The sequence below is a fragment of the Myxocyprinus asiaticus genome, chromosome 24, assembly GCF_019703515.2.
Source record: "Myxocyprinus asiaticus isolate MX2 ecotype Aquarium Trade chromosome 24, UBuf_Myxa_2, whole genome shotgun sequence".
Lineage (NCBI taxonomy): Eukaryota > Metazoa > Chordata > Actinopteri > Cypriniformes > Catostomidae > Myxocyprinus > Myxocyprinus asiaticus.
Window position 1 is genome coordinate 13,883,502 of NC_059367.1, and position 17,179 is coordinate 13,900,680.

General features: G+C 36.7%; 1 long non-coding RNA gene across 3 annotated transcripts; it reads left to right on the plus strand.

Annotated features, from left to right (window-relative positions):
- Positions 1-1,499: 1,499 nt before the first annotated feature.
- LOC127414535 (uncharacterized) lies at positions 1,500-16,085 on the plus strand. Of its 3 annotated transcripts, XR_007892812.1 has the most exons (6): positions 1,500-1,647; positions 2,016-2,224; positions 4,807-4,954; positions 6,865-8,003; positions 12,227-12,642; positions 15,858-16,085. It is a non-coding gene; the product is annotated as an uncharacterized LOC127414535 (long non-coding RNA). The 3 variants fall into 3 exon arrangements; XR_007892811.1 differs by having other exon boundaries at positions 12,227-16,085; XR_007892813.1 differs by lacking the exon at positions 2,016-2,224 and having other exon boundaries at positions 1,529-1,647; positions 12,227-16,085.
- Positions 16,086-17,179: the final 1,094 nt, after the last annotated feature.

Genomic DNA, 17,179 nt, shown 5'->3' on the forward strand with positions numbered 1-17,179 from the left:
AGTACACAATCGTTAAATTAAAGTGAAACCAGAGCGCTTTGCATTTACTAAAATCCTTGTTTATTGAAGGCACGTGCTGGCTCCGCAGCCAGCACGTGCATCAAAGTCCGGTTCAGGAGCGGTTAATCTTCACGCGCTCTTCAGGAGCTGCATTAGTGCGGTCCACGGTGCGGCTCATGAGACGACACTCAAATTCACCATTCATTCCATTATTTGGACAGTAAAATGTGATATGAATTTAAAGTGCACAACAATCTATTTGTAATAATTATATTTGAAATAACCGCGGTTAGATCAAATAACCGCGATCAAGTTGTTCCATAGACATATTACTTTTCTTGGTTCCGTGGAATGGAAAATATGTTATACAGAATGTTAGCCTCAGTCATCACCAATTGCTTTCACTGCATTTCCCCCCATACATTGACAAAGAATGCTGACTGAGACTAACATTCTGCCAACATCTCATTATGTGTCCCCAGAAAAAGAAAGATACACAGGTTTGGAACAGCAGAAGGCTGAGTAAATGAGGACAGAAATTAAATTTTAGGGTGAACTACACCATTAATCTACTCATGCTCTTGCTTTCCATCTCACACTTCAACCACAGTGCATTGAGGAAACGTGCGTTTTGAAGGACTTTACATTTTTCTTTGTTCATCAGGCAACCATGGCGACGGATCACAACATTGCCTCACACAATCCTAACGACATAAGCGCTCTTTCCTGGACGCAGTCTCCCCGGCTCCATCCCCAAACAGACGGCCCAGTCTTACTCAAACTCGTCTGCTATTGTACTCTCTCACTGTGTGGCTATGGAACCATCAGTGTCAGCATTAGAACCTTTTGGAATTCTCATCCAGAGAAGAGATGGTTTCAATCCTTTCCTCAGCCTCTCCAGAGCTCAGAAATGTGTTTACATTTTTTTTGTTTTTGTTTTACCACCACGTTTCCTTATAATGTAATCATGATGTTTATGCTGATGTTAATAGTGTGTGTGTGTGTGTGTGTGTGTGTGTGTGTGTGTGTGTGTGTGTGTGTGTGTGTGTGTTTCATCCATGCCATGACCACTGGAAAGCTATTTAGTTGATATTTTTGGTGTAGCCTAGGCCAATTCCAACTATAGTTCTGGAGTAGTTTTTATCCTTAAAAGTTATAGAAAACCAGTGAATGCTACTGTTTTGCTTTTATTCTATTTTACAAAATAAAATATGTTTATTTTTTTATTTTTGGTTGTTCTGGTTAAAGAACTTAAACATTTTTATTTCTAAAAAAATAAACAATTATGCACTGGTTTTACATATTAATACAAATAAAAGCAGAATTAGTATTGTATTTGTATTGATATAGAAACCCTATGTTGAATATTTTGACCAACGAAATACTGTAGCTATCATGTCACTTATACTGCGCAATTCGCGCGCAGCTTTAACCCCCAAAATTTTTGAGACCCAACACGGAAGTAGTTCAAAGAAATTCCCGCGTAATTTGTGGTGTTTGGAAAAGCCATGTGCGTCTGCTAGATATGCTTATGTTAACAAGCGAATGACCAACATGTCAAAACTAAAGAGGAAAATCAATCTGTTGAGGAAAAGACAAATGAGAGTAATCCATTGAAAGTAGTTGCATTAAAACATCTACGGGCAGGTAGGAAGTCTGTTTACACTGATTTATATTGATATGAATGGAGTGTATTTGTGTGGTTTTGAATAAGATACATGTTTCCCTTACAGTATATAATTTCCCATGCAGTATAGAAAAGTACCATGTAAATACCATGGTATATGAATATGGTAATGGTTCAGATTATACCAACAAAATGTTGAGACACAACTGAATTTATGTTTCTCAAATAAATAAATAAATAAATAAGCTAATGTTAAAATGCAGTGGAAATTGTCTGTGAAGGCAAATATGTATATGTAAATCAGTATTGATTGATCAAACCAATAAAAGATTGCAGTACATTTTATTTTCATATATCGTTTGGCTTATAATTATGCTTCTGTGCACAGGCCATCTCTCCCTGATATCTTGAAGTCGTCTTGATAATTAACGGTTAAGCTTATTTCCGATCACCCACCCAACATTCGTCTATAGTAAACAAACGGAATAATCAATCATGCAGTGCCATCTACAGACTAGGACCAAAACAAATGAATGGAGGGCCCCATTTCGTCTAGCATCTACTGACCTTTGAGAAGCAACTCAGTCCTCCGCTCATGTGAGTCTTTAACTTGTTTTTAGGTCCTTCAGTAATTTGGATTTCATCAATATTTTGGCTGAATTTATCGCTTTACCTGTCGCGAATGCTTGATGAGTCTCTCAATTGATACTGAAAGCTGACTGGCTTGAAAAGTTCCCTCTGTTGATGTTTGGTTATTTTTGCGGAATAATAATAATAAAAAAAGAATATATATATATATATATATATATATATATATATATATATATATATATATATGCAGGTGCTGGTCATATAATTAGAATATCATCAAAATGTTGATTTATTTCACTAATTCCATTCAAAAAGTGAAACTTGTATATTATATTCATTCATTATACACAGACTGATATATTTCAAATGTTTATTTCTTTTAATTTTGATGATTATAACTGACAACTAAGGAAAATCCCAAATTCAGTATCTCAGAAAATTAGAATATTGTGAAAAGGTTCAATATTGAAGACACCTGGTGCCACACTCTAATCAGCTAATTAACTCAAAACACCTGCAAAGGCCTTTAAATGGTCTCTCAGTCTAGTTCTGTATGCTACACAATCATGGGGAAGACTGCTGACTTGACAGTTGTCCAAAAGACGACCATTGACACGTTGCACAAGGAGGGCAAGACACAAAAGGTCATTGCAAAAGAGGCTGGCTGTTCACAGAGCTCTGTGTCCAAGCACATTAATAGAGAGGCGAAGGGAAGGAAAAGATGTGGTAGAAAAAAGTGTACAAGCAATAGGGATAACCGCACCCTGGAGAGGATTGTGAAACAAAACCCATTCAAAAATGTGGGGGAGAACCACTACACACAGACGTATGCAAGACATGGGTTTCAGCTGTCGCATTCCTGTGTCAAGCCACTCTTGAACAACAGACAGCGTCTGAAGCGTCTCGCCTGGGCTAAAGACAAAAAGGACTGGACTGCTGCTGAGTGGTCCAAAGTTATGTTCTCTGATGAAAGTAAATTTTGCATTTCCTTTGGAAATCAGGGTCCCAGAGTCTGGAGGAAGAGAGGAGAGGCACACAATCCGCGTTGCTTGAGGTCCAGTGTAAAGTTTCCACAGTCAGTGATGGTTTGGGGTGCCATGTCATCTGCTGGTGTTGGTCCACTTTGTTTTCTGAGGTCCAAGGTCAACGCAGCCGTATACCAGGAAGTTTTAGAGCAGTTCATGCTTCCTGCTGCTGACCAACTTTATGGAGATGCAGATTTCATTTTCCAACAGGACTTGGCACCTGCACACAGTGCCAAAGCAACCAGTATCTGGTTTAAGGACCATGGTATCCCTGTTCTTAATTGGCCAGAAAACTCGCCTGACCTTAACTCCATAGAAAATCTATGGGCTACTGTGAAGAGGAAGATGCGATATGCCAGACCCAACAATGCAGAAGAGCTGAAGGCCACTATCAGAGCAACCTGGGCTCTCATAACACCTGAGCAGTGCCACAGACTGATCGACTCCATGCCACGCCGCATTGCTGCAGTAATTCAGGCAAAAGGAGCCCCAACTAAGTATTGAGTGCTGTACATGCTCATACTTTTCATGTTCATACTTTTCAGTTGGCCAAGATTTCTAAAAATCCTTTCTTTGTATTGGTCTTAAGTAATATTCTAATTTTCTGAGATACTGAATTTGGGCTTTTCCTTAGTTGTCAGTTATAATCATTAAAATTAAAAGAAATAAACATTTGAAATATATCAGTCTGTGTGTAATGAATGAATATAATATACAAGTTTCACTTTTTGAATGGAATTAGTGAAATCAACTTTTTGATGATATTCTAATTATATGACCAGCACCTGTATAGTGTGTGTGTGTGTGTATATATATATATATATATAAGAATGTTTATTTTTTGCCTCCAAACTTATTTAAAAAAAAAAAAAAGCTTATTAATGTATAATCTCCAAGTGAATTTTTAACATTTGTGAAATTTTGTAGTGTAGGTTATTATTCTAAAATGTGAAAAAGTAATAAAAAGCGGGTGTGTCCACATGTTTGACTGGTAGTGCATATCGAAGTATTGCCATCTAATATGATCAATTAGGGCTGCAGGATATGATGGAAAAATGCAAAAAAACTTGTTGGATAATGCTATATTATGCAATGCGATAAACATATAATTAATGTGTCAAAATCCAATTGAATTATTTTCAAGTAGATTTAAAGCCAGAAAACAATGCTGTATCTAAGAAACATGGAGTGTCATTCTGTTAAAAGTATTATCCAGCAATGGAAATCAAATGGAAATTTAAACAAAGGGTAGGCTAAATTACAAATTTACAGTGCAAAATGTCATCTCAAGATGAGCATATCTCTGCATATCCATAAACTTTACAGATGAATGCATTAAAATAATATTGCATTGCATATCCCAACCCTGGTGATATGCTGACTGTGATAAGTTTACTTGCGATATATTGTGCAGCTCTACCATTAATGTACCATGGTACCACAACAGTACTTTATTATAATATAATATTATATAAAAATGATAAAAATCGAGTACAATTATAATGGTTTACATTATATGCAATTACTGTGTCTTATTCCTGTTCTGTGTACTATATTGTCCAGTTCTACTGCTGATGCTGTGTCATGGTTGGAGAGATCTGAATTAAGTGATGTGGAGAGAATCTGGGCTCTTACCTGGTGGGCCCTTTGCCCAACCCTGCAGCCAGACCAGGAAGAATGTGTTCCACAGCTGCCTCCATCCTCATCCATGGTATGACACCAGGTTATCATAATTTATCAATGACAGGACGCTGGATGTATGGAGGGGGGCTTCTATGCTGGGACATCTCCTTTTGCATCTGCTGGGAGTTGTTAGGATATTAATAATACACTGGCGGCCAAAAGTTTGGAATAATGTACAGATTTTGCTCTTATTGAAAAAAAATTGGTACTTTTATTCACCAAAGTTGCATTCAACTGATCACAATGTATAGTCAGGACATTAATAACATGAAAAATTACTATTACAATTTGAAAAAAATGTTCAGAACTTAAACTACTTCAAAGAGTTCTCATCAAAAAATCCTCCATGTGCAGCAATGACAGCTTTGCAGATCTTTGGCATTCTAGCTGTCAGTTTGTCAAGATACTTAGGTGACATTTCACCCCACACTTTCTGTAGCACTTGCCATAGATGTGGCTGTCTTGTCGGGCACTTCTCACTCACCTTACAGTCTAGCTGATCCCACAAAAGCTCAATGGGGTTAAGATCCATAACACTCTTTTCCAGTTATCTGTTGTCCAGTGTCTGTGTTTCTTTGCCTACTCTAACATTTTCTTTTTCTGTTTCAAAAGTGGCTTTTTCTTTGCAATTCTTCCCATAAGGCCTGCACCCCTGAGTCTTCACTTTACTGTTGCACATGAAACTGGTGTTGAGTGGGTAGAATTCAATGAAGCTGTCAGCTGAGGACATGTGAGGTGTCTATTTCTCAAACTAGAGACTCTGATGTACTTATCATCTTGTTTAGTTGAACATCTTGGCCTTCCACATCTCTTTCTGTCCTTGTTAGAGCCAGTTGTCCTTTGTCTTTGAAGACTGTAGTGTACACCTTTGTATGAAATCTTCAGTTTTTTGGCAATTTCAAGCATTGTATAGCCTTCATTTTTCAAAACAATGATTGTCTGATGAGTTTCTAGAGAAAGCTGCTTCTTTTTTGCCATTTTTGACCTAATATTGACCTTAAGATATGCCAGTCTATTGTATAATGTGGCACCTCAAAAGCAAACACAAAGACAATGTTAAGCTTCATTTAACGAACCAAATAGCTTTCAGCAGTGTTTGATATAATGGCAAGTGATTTTCTAGTACCAAATTAGCAATTTAGCATGATTATTCAAGGATAAGATGTTGGAAGGATGGCTGCTGGAAATGGGGCCTGTCTAGATTTGATCAAAAATGACCTTTTTTCTAATAGTGATGGTGCTGTTTTTGTACATCAGTAATGTCCTGTCTATACTTTGTGATCATTTGAATGCCACTTTGGTTAATTAAAGTACCAATTTGATTCCGAAACAGCAAAATCTGTACATTATTCCAAAGTTTTGGCTGCCAGTGTAATTGGGTTAACATGGTAGATGGTAGCTATTATATAGCTTCATTTCATATTGTCCGAGAGATTTATAAGAGGTTCATTCCTGTATTGTGTTCTGAAATGGATGTCACATGCAAACAGACACTGTAAGGTCTAAAGGTGATCTCATACTGTCAGCAGTGATAATGAGGCTAGTTCACTGAAGACTTCATTCCCTTACCCAAAATGTCACTAATGAATAGCCAGTAATAAATCATTGTCTTTGGAAGCAGGACTCCACCCTCTAATTGTGAGACTTCTCACATTTTCCTTGTTTTCTTCTGTACATGGGAAAAGTAGGCTTGATCTAATTTTCTATGGATATGAGATGATGGACAGCACTGAAATCGGTTGTTCAGCATTGCAGTTCTAGTCCAAAGTTGCATTTTTATTTAATAAATTTACATTTATTTAGGAAATTATATGGAAAATGTTGTAAAATGTAGCATTTTCATTTGGCTCTTTGTTACTTGTAAATTTGGGATTAAATATGTTTGCTATCATTACATCATACATTTGATTGTTCCAATGCAGTGTTATTTTCTCTAAGTTCCCTCAGAGAGCTCCTTTAGAAAAAAGTAAATGATTGGAGGTGGTACAGTCCAGATGAAGACGTTAATGCTCCTCCTGGTCTGCCTGCTCCATCTTTCCTCACTCACTCACCACAGGTGAATGACTTTAACCCATCTTCACACCCTCCAGTAGTACAGAACATGGGGGAATCTGGACCATCACCACTCACTAATCAAGAAAATCATGAATCTCAAATTTCTCAGCAGCACCAGTTAGATGGAAAAATTAATTGTGAAGGTAATGCATTGTCAGACAAACAAAGTAACAAGCTCGGCCCGGCAGAAAAAGGTTCTGAATGTAGTGAGATGGAGCATCATGGGAAGACAGCCGTAAAGAGGTGCAGCTCGTTAAAGAAAGTCCCAAACTGTGAAGCAGTTGAGGGAATTAAACTGAACACAAAGACACCTTCTGTGCACAGGTACAGACATGACAGTTCAGCCATGACAGGATGGCAAGGAAAAGTGGGGGAGGGGAGTGTGTCAGAAACGCAAGTGTGTGCTGGAGGATCTGGAGTAGGACTGGAGGTAGAATCAGGAGCAAGAGGATTTGGATCAGGGCTAGGAGCAAAAGCAAGAGCAGAAGCATATGGATCAGGACTGAGAGTAAAATCAGGAGCAGGAGGTTCTGGATCAGGGCTGGGAGCAAAATCAGGAGCAGGAGGATCTGGATTAAACCGTGAAACAAAATCAGTACCAGGTGGGTCTGGATCCGGGCTGAAAAAGAAATCAGGACCAGGAGGGTCTGGATTAAGTCAGGAAACAAAATCAGGAGCAGAAGGATTTAGATTAGGGTGGGAACAAAATCTGGATCAGGAGCATCTGGAATAAGTCGGAAAACAAAATATAGAGCAGGAGGATTTGGATCAGGGCTGGGAACAAAAGCAGGACCTGGAGGATTTCGATTAGGGCTGGGAATAAAATCAGTAACAGGAGGATGTGGATCAGAGTTGGGAGAAAAATTAGGACCTGGAGGATCTGGATCAGAGCTGGGAACCAAATCAAAAGCAGGAGGATCTGAAGCAGGATCTAGATCCGGGCTGGAAGCAAAATCAGAAGCAGGTGGACCTGGTTCAGGACTGGAGTGCTGCCCTATGTGTCTAAAGCCGTTTCCTGCAGGGTAAGATTGATAATTTTTTTTATATTAATAAGCCATGCCTAGGTTACAACATCATAGTCTACAGAAAACTGAAGATATCCCTACATTCCTCGATAAAATGAACAGTTTTGTGTTGCGTTTAGCTTATTTTGTCAGAGCAATAGTCAGAGAAGAAGATTTTGTTCGAATTTGATGGAGTTGTTTTAGCTTAACCTGTCCTTCATAAAAGTTATCTTTGCTCAAAGATCCCCCATTACACAGGCACAACACTCCACCACATTCAGGGTTTTAGCGGGGAGTAAGAGAGTCTGTAAGGGTAGGCACACATTCTAGAGGCAAGACTGAGGTAATCTTTGGCGTAAGAGATGTTTAGCTGTTCCTTAAGGTAAAGCCAGAACATACATGTGCTCACTCAAGCCCAACATTCATTGTCAGTAAGCATTTTGACTAGGTTGTAAGATGAAGTGATGGTGTAGAGGATCATGCATTTTATTACCTCTTTCAAATGGCCAAGAATTAAAATTAGTGATGTTTTGGAGAAAGACGTTTTATTTTCCCTATATCAGATGGCTTTAAGTGTTTGCGCCTTGGGTGCTGGATGGATAATGCAGCCATGGTTATGTAACCTACTCTTGGATGTGAACTCGTCACTGCAGAGGAACTTGGTTCAGATGGGATCTATATTTGTTTAGTTATATGAATCTTTCTCTTTGACAAACATTGCAACATTAATCATCTGTTATTGTGTACACATCATGCAAGATGCAAAGAATTATTCAACACTTATCATTGATTTCTGAGACATTTTCCTTACATAAAAATACTGTGTTGGTACTTTGTGTACAGTGGTGATATCAGATGGTAATACCCTCGTACTTTTATATACAGTATATCATGAATCATATATCACTGAATTATTACCAAATTCATGGACAGTTGTTTTTACATGATACTCAAAGTTTAGAATATACATGGCATTACTATGGTACCATATCCCAAAAAAATAAATAAAAATAAAATAAAACATGGTAAAATATAGGAATGCACCAATATACATTTTTTCTTTTTTCTTTCTTTTTTTTTTTTGTCCGATTCCAATTTTAACAAAAAAAAAAACCTAAAGGCTGATACCAATATTTTGCCACTTACCATATTTTGTCTTCAGATCACTGTTTTGATTAATAATTATGCTTTAAAAAAATGTGCAAAGAGATACAAATGTATTAACAATAAATAATTTCGGCCTGTCAATAACATGACAGGCCAACATTTTTAGGAGGACCACAATGAAAGATAAAATACAAAATAAAAACGACAACATAAAATAGGTTATTTTGCACTTCTAAAACATTTTTGCACTTCTGTTTTTTGAGTTCTAAACATTTTACATATTATAATAGAACATTAAAAATATACATTTTCGCCATTTTTCTTTTTCAGATTTCATTAATTTTTGTAGGGATTTCTTTATATTACACACAGTGAATGTATTGTAAACTTTATAGAATGCAATTAAGTTACATAATTATCAGTAAACTGATAATGAAACTTTTTATTTTTATTTTTTGCATTTTTTTTATGCTTTTTACTGATATGCTGATGGTTTGTTCTGATTGGTCAATAATTGGCCAATAAATATTGGCTACCGATACAGTATAGTATACCATAGAACTTTTTGGTTCTTTTTGTTGGTGTTACCTAGAATTTCAACTTGTCTGTTGCCTTACACATTTTCATATTTTAATAGTACAAATGGTACAGATAATTCCATGGTATTATGGCACAACATGCTGAAAGCCAGTAGCGGTTTTAACCACCACGCATGGTGCCCCGGATGTCGGGGGGCCCCGCCAGGGTAGGAAAGCTCTACAAAATAAATTCTTGAGGGGTGACATTGGCTGTGTCTCGTTTGGAAGGCTGCATGCTAGGTAGGACGTGTCCTTTGAAGGCTGCGGTATACCGAGCGTCCTCCTCTAAACAAGCCTCGTTTAAACAAGATGTCCTTCGTAGGACAAACGGAAATGGAATGTAACATGGTTGCTATGACAGCAGTTCTAATTATAAAGAGTTATAATGATGTAAAGAGAAAAGAAAATAGATTTTACAGATGTACTTGTAGTCTAATACTTTATTTTAAATATATATTAATATAATTATACATGTACTCTGCACCCATCTACTGAGGTACTTCAACTTGAGAATTAACATTCCTTGCGTTTGAACATCATATTTATGGGCAAATTGGCATAATTTGTTTTTAGACATTTCCGTTGAAGCAAAGCATTGTGGGTTATGAGTGCCCACGAAGGATACACCTCATGCATCCTCCGAATTCCCATGAAAGAAGGTCGCATTCGAAGGCTGCATTTGAAGTGTCCTACTCGCTTTTCTGAAATGAGACAGCCTCGATGATGTATGCGGTCGACAAATGCGACCTCCGGAGGACGCATCCTTCCAAACGAGACACAGCCATGATGTTCTGGGTACATGCGCAAATATGCTGTTGTCAGCGCTCTTAGAGCGTTTCATGTTAGAAGCCGCCGGGGTCGGGACAGGTGAGTTTTTTATATATATATATATATAGGCCGTGCGAACTTGTTTCGCGCACGCGCTCTCACTCACAGATACGCGCGAACGGATGAGTTAGGGGCCGTTCACACCGAACCTGTTTTTGCCTGCCTCTGCTCTGTTTTGTCATTGTTTTCCTGTGTAAACGCGCTGGATGAATGTCCATACATGCTGCACCACGTCTCGCTGTTTCTTCAGTGTCTCACGGAGGACTGACACATTTTTAGACACTGTGTCAAGTTAATAAGAGCTTCAGGTTTCAAAAATGCATGCCGAGACACCTGCGTTCTGTATCAGTCGTTGCACTGTCTAGATTTTTTTTTTACATTTAAAAAATAATTTTTTTTTAGAACAGGTGTCACAAAGATTTAACGTTCTGAACAAGAACAGGTTGCAAAGAGGGGACTGTTACAATGTTTAACATTATTCCAGATGGTTCTGCAACAAGCAAAGTTTCAGCGCTTGATAAACGACAATGTTTTTTCCCTTCTGCTCTAGTGTGCTGAGGGGCCACCGTGCCTGTAGTTGTATGTTTATTGTTATAATACAAACGTTGCCTACGATACTTACATAAAATACAGCCTCAGCATCAGAATATAAACTCCAGGTGAAAGTAAAGTAATAAGACAGGAATATATTACTATTGTATACAACAAATCCTCAAAGTAATAATAATACTGTATCATATTATTATGACAAACTAGAAAACAATAATAATTGTTGGGTTATAATATTAATAAATAACAACTGAATTCCAAAATGTTACTGGGTGAAGTGGTAGGTTTTACACACACACACACACACAAAAGATTTATATGTAAGAAAATATATGTAGGTATATTGTTTTTTTTTAATTACTTGTGGAAAAACTGGAAAACATGCATTAAATAACTTTAACAAGATTTTTATTTCATTAAACATTTTGAATGTACTTGGCTACAGTGGTTGATGGGATGAATTTAAAATTATGATTTAAAATACATTTTATGTAATTTAAGCAAACATTTTCGAAATGGGGCCCCAGCTTGGTCGGTTGCTTGGGGCCTCAGAAATCGTAAACCCGCCCCTGCTGAAAGCTATGTTAATCCATTATTATTATTATTATTTTATTTTGTTGAGATGTACACAAACTAGATTCATGTCAAGATGAAATAGAAAATTAAGAGTATTTACATATTCTTTGTCTTACTGTGCACAATTCATCAGTACATGCTATTCCAAATAAAAAAAGATGTTTGTCTTTGTAATCTTTTATCAAAATATAATAACTTGTTTGGACTCTGAAATTACTTTCCTTTTTGCATGACATCATAAATCCCACTTTTTAATCTCCTTCAACCACATGGCTGAATTCTGGTATGTAACACACACTCTTCACGATCTAATCAAGTTCACTATGAATAAAATCATCTCACCCTACTTTTATCTCTCTTTGAATATCCATGTATTCAGTGTGCTCTCAGAAATACAATAAGTTATTAAGTTTACTTAAGTAAAATTGGTTGCAAACTGTGTTCACATTTAATTAATTAATGACTAATGATTAATGATGTTTTCATTTTTTTGTTAGTTACCAGTGATACAGGCTTTTGTAGTCATAATTTTTACCTTGATGCAAACTTAAAACCCTTCAAAATTTCAGGCTGTTTATGAACTTTCCTGCTTGTAAACTTTAGACCACTTCTCAGAAAGAGGACAGACTGTGAATGTGCTTTTGCAGAGGAGGAAGAGGAACTCTAAGAAGGACAGTTATTCATCAAAATCGGTCAAAAAGTCACCAGATTCTTGCGAGGTCCGGGAGCGCTGCGCGCTTCAGTGTGGTGGGCAGCGCAGAACGTCCTAGAACAAGGGAGGACTTTGTTGGGAGAGCAGGGATGGCGTGCGCCCTGCCCGCTCTCTGCCCGCTTGTGTACATTGGCTAGACTGTAGAGCACAGCCGAACAGAGGCAGCCCCAGGAGAGAGACACAATGAAGACTCTTGTCTAGAGTGGGAGAGTGAGTTTCCCAGGGCATAGATATGAGCCGAGGGCCAAAGAGGAAAAAATGGGTGAAGAGATGGAAATCTTGATGGACGGAATGAAGGAACTTCATGGTGGGTTGGCACGTGTAGATTCACAGAATGGTTTTGAGGTTTGCTGCTGGGAAGCAGCAAGCCGTCTTGGTTGGAAAAAGGATTAAAGAGGAAAGGAAAGAGTATTAGGGAAAGGGAATACAAACAAATGAATGTGAGTGAAAATGAGGGTATTTTTGGGGTGAGAAAGGAAATGTATTATAAACGGTTTTTTTTTAAAAAAAAAGTTACATTTTATACCTGGTGACCTCTCAGTTTCTGTGTGTGCTTCTTAGCCTGCAACATACTACAAGAAACCATTGCTCAGTACTGTATTTTTGCAGTATGTAATGCACCCCACATCAGTAAACTATAATAAATTGAATTTTTTGTTGTTGTTTTTGTTTTTATTCAGTTATAGTTTTCAGTGTCTGCCGTTACAATAGTGAGGAAAACAAGTAGGAGAAGTTCAAAAACAAATAGGGGGCTAGTTGTCACAGGGGCTATATCTCAGTAGCTGTAAGGTTTTGAGTCAAAAGTCCATTATACAAATGTTTATTTCAAACTTCTTTCAAATTATATTTTTGAATGATTCTAAATTTGAATAATATGATCATAATTTCAATATCATCGTATTTTTGTAATAGATTTTGGGTAAACAGGCAAAAAGAATAAAACCACGCTGCCATAATTTATGGCAGGGGCAAACTATACAGTACAATCAAGGTAGATTTTAACCGAAAAGGAAAACTGTTCTCAGGATGGGTATTTTTAATAAATGTCAAAGTTGTCACGTCTTTTAAATGTTGTACATTTCTAAAATGTTATATTTACAGTTCAAGAAAAAGTATGTGAACCCTTTGGAATTACAGGCATTTATGTATAAATTTGTCTTAAAATCTGGTATGTTTTTTTTTTTATCTAAGTTACAGTAATGAACAACCACAATCTGTTTTAATAAAACACAAATTATTGTATTGGTCTTGTATATATTGAATACATTATTCAAACATTTACAGTGTAAGTTGTAAAAAGTATGTGAACCCCTAGGCTAATAACATTAACAAAAGCTAATTTGAGTCAGGAGTTGGCAAACCTGGCATCCAGTTAATGGATTGAGATTGGAGGTGTGGGTTAGTGATACTTGGACTTATAAAAAGCACTCAAACATTTCGGGTTTGCTATTCACAAGAAGCATGTGCTTAGATGGACCATGCTTAGCAAAAAAGGGATCTCAGAAGACCTATGATCAAGAATTGTTCCTTTGGAAAGGGTTCTAAATGTATTTCAAAGAGCTTAGATATTCATCTGTCCACAGTTAGACAAATTGACAATTGACAGTTTAGTACTGTGGCTACTCTCTCTAGAAGTGGCCATCCAGCCAAGATGACTCACGGGGCACAAAGCTGAATGCTCAGTGAGGTAAAAAAGAACTCTAGAGTGACAGCTAAAGACTTGAAGGAATCATTTAAACTGGTTAACATCTCTGCTCATGAGTCTACAATATGGAAAACATTAAACAGGCATGGTGTCCATGGCAGGACACAACGAAGGAAGCCGCTGCTTTCCAACAAAAACTGCATGCCTGAAGTTTGCCAAAGACCACATTGACACTCCACAACGCTACTGAGAAAATGTTTTGTGGACTGATGAAACTAAGGTTGAATTGTTTGGGAAGAACACATCAGAAACATCATCCCAGTGGTGAAGTACGGTGGAGGGACCATCATGATTTGGGGCTGTTTCAGGGCCAGGACTGTTTGCCATCATCTAAGGAAAAATTAATTCCCAAGTTTATCAAGATATCCTGCAGATTAATGTCAGGGTGTATGCTAGCTGAAGCTCAGTAGAAGTTGGGTGATGCAGCAGGACAATTACCCTAAACATCGAAGTAAATCCACTACAGAATGGCTTCAAAAAAATAAAAACCACCTTTTGGAGTGGCCCAGTCAGAGCCCAGACTTTAACTCAATAGAGATGCTGTGAAATGATCTCAAAAGAACCGTTCACACCACACATCGTTAGAATATGGCTGAGATAAAGCAGTTCTGCAAGGAAGAATGGTCTAAAATTTCTTCTAAACAATCGACCAGTTATTAAATTCAAGGGTTCACGTATTTTTTCCACTGCACCGTGAATCTTTAATGGGATGTGTTCAATAAAGATGTAAAAGATTATAATTGTTTGTGTGTTGTTAGCTTAAGCACCATCGTGTTTGTCGAAGTCGTGTGTTGCGACTTTGATAAAGATGAGATCACATTTTATGACCAATTAATGCAGAAAACCGGCTGATTCCAAAAGGTTCACATATTTATAAGTACAATATCTGTTGTTTCTAAACAGTGGTTTTATATTTTTGTTACCTTTTCCATTTTATGCTGTTGCATTAATCGTTTTGCATTTCATAATTGTTTAACTGTTTAAATCTTCATCAAAAGTGTACAGTAGGCCATTAAATGGCATGTTCCCATTGTGTCAGCTTACCCCTGCATACAATATTTTTTTTCTTGTGCAATAATGGAGGATATTAGCCATACAGCCTAATTTTATAACCAAGATTTTAAGGCATGTTGCTATACAGAAAATGACTTTCAAAAATAAACCTGAAAATTACTCACTGGAGTAAAAAGTGACAACTAGCCCTGGTCTCCTCTAACTTAAAACCAGCACAAGTCAGTTCTGGAAAAGTGCATGAATTCTAACAAAGATGTTTTCAGTGAGTACATGTTAAGAAGGTAGAAATGTTGGATAGCAAGAGGAATGAAATAGAAGGAGCTTAAATTATTGAAATGTTTCCAGATAAATGTTTCTTGAGCAACACTGGGGGATAAGCTAAACTGTAAAATATTTAGAAACAACTTTTCTCTACATTCCAAACCTTACGTCAACATGCTTTGCTTCCAAAATGTTTTATGAAAGAAAACGAGAGATCAATAACTTAACAGGACTCAAAAACAGTATTTTTCCAAAACTCATTGTGCAAGAAATCAGTGATATTGCATTAGCACCCTCGTGTTTTAGGTTTATAAACCACAGCTTACTGGCAAGTCCAGTTTGTACAGTATGTATTAAGCAGTTAGATATTTTTATGGTCTAGCTGCAAGATGTTTGATACATGGCAGGCCAAACTTTTATCAGCCCTGAAAAATTACAACAGGACAGTGGCACTGTTTTATATTGGAGCACCAGTGTTCTGTGTGTGTTGCTCAATATCATGTTTTCCTAAAGACTTAAAAGAGTTCTTGGGTCTTTTTCAGGTTCTCCCAAATGGAATGTGATAGTCATCTTGCACAGTGTTTATCAGAGATGAATGAAGATATTGTCTGGTGATAACAGTCATGTTATATAAACCAGTCTGCTGGATCCCTGTGTTATCTTCCATATGATCTTTACATTGCATCCCAAGGATATGTACAGAGATTCTATACATAATTATTCTGAACATTATATACAAAATTGGAATTTAAAATAAAGATCCCATGAGATGCCTGTACGAGTGCAGTTTTCTTTCCTTTTTTTGATGGAATTCATATTGAAAAAGGAAGTTTAAGGTTATTTCTTTATTATTAAAATAGCCAATAGCCTTTAGTTTACATCTGCTAAAATATATAATTTTTGTCAACTTTTAGGGGTACACTAAACTATATGACCTCAAAACTAACAGACAAGGACTAAAAGCTACAAAACTTTAATTTGGATGCCTTTGGATCTTTAATTGGAATACAATTTTGGAATTCCTTTATGCTGAGCCTCAAACCAGAAGACAAATAAAGTACCAAACTGATGTGTTCTCCAGATTCTCACAGAACAATGTTGTTTTTCTTTGTTTTTTTAACTCACAAATTGTGTTTCCAAACCCAGAAATCATGAGACAGGAAATCTAAAGTCATTACAATGAAAATGTTTTGATTTACAGTTATGTAAGATGCTTAAGACAACCTTATAAACCAAAGACATGTTTACATCTCTGTCCCACTCTACTATAGCTTTCATTTACAATATATAAAACACACTTCAAATATAAAAGTATTCCCCTGTAGCACACTGATAAAAGCGTAATTTGCTTTGGACTCAACATGAGGAAAGAACCAAAGAAAAGCAGCTTGCAACAGCTTTTGTATTTGGTAAGTTGTTAAATTTTTGGTAGTCGCTCAAACAAGCAACTACAAATGCTTTTAGGGATCTGATGTTGTATTTTATTGCAGTTTTTGGCTCTGAATTTGAGACTAGTGGTTGGGAGACTTAAGATATCTCTTATTATAGTGCACTGCAGAAACAGATTTATTAGTTTTTTTTTTAAATGATTAAGGGTTAAATTACAGATATTTACAAAGATGAACTATGCCAAACTCATTCTTGTTAAAAAATAAACATGAATAAAATCAAGAACAATGCACAATCATCTGACACATTTTATGTGGATTCTGTACATTAGTTCGAGCTGGTGGAAAATTTAATGCAGTTGTTTTATTACTTGGTCCTTTATAAAATACTATAGTACCTGTTCTCATACAGTTGCAAACATGGGGTTGTTTGAATGAATGCATTATAATGAGGTTTTATTTAAAATGAAGCAAAT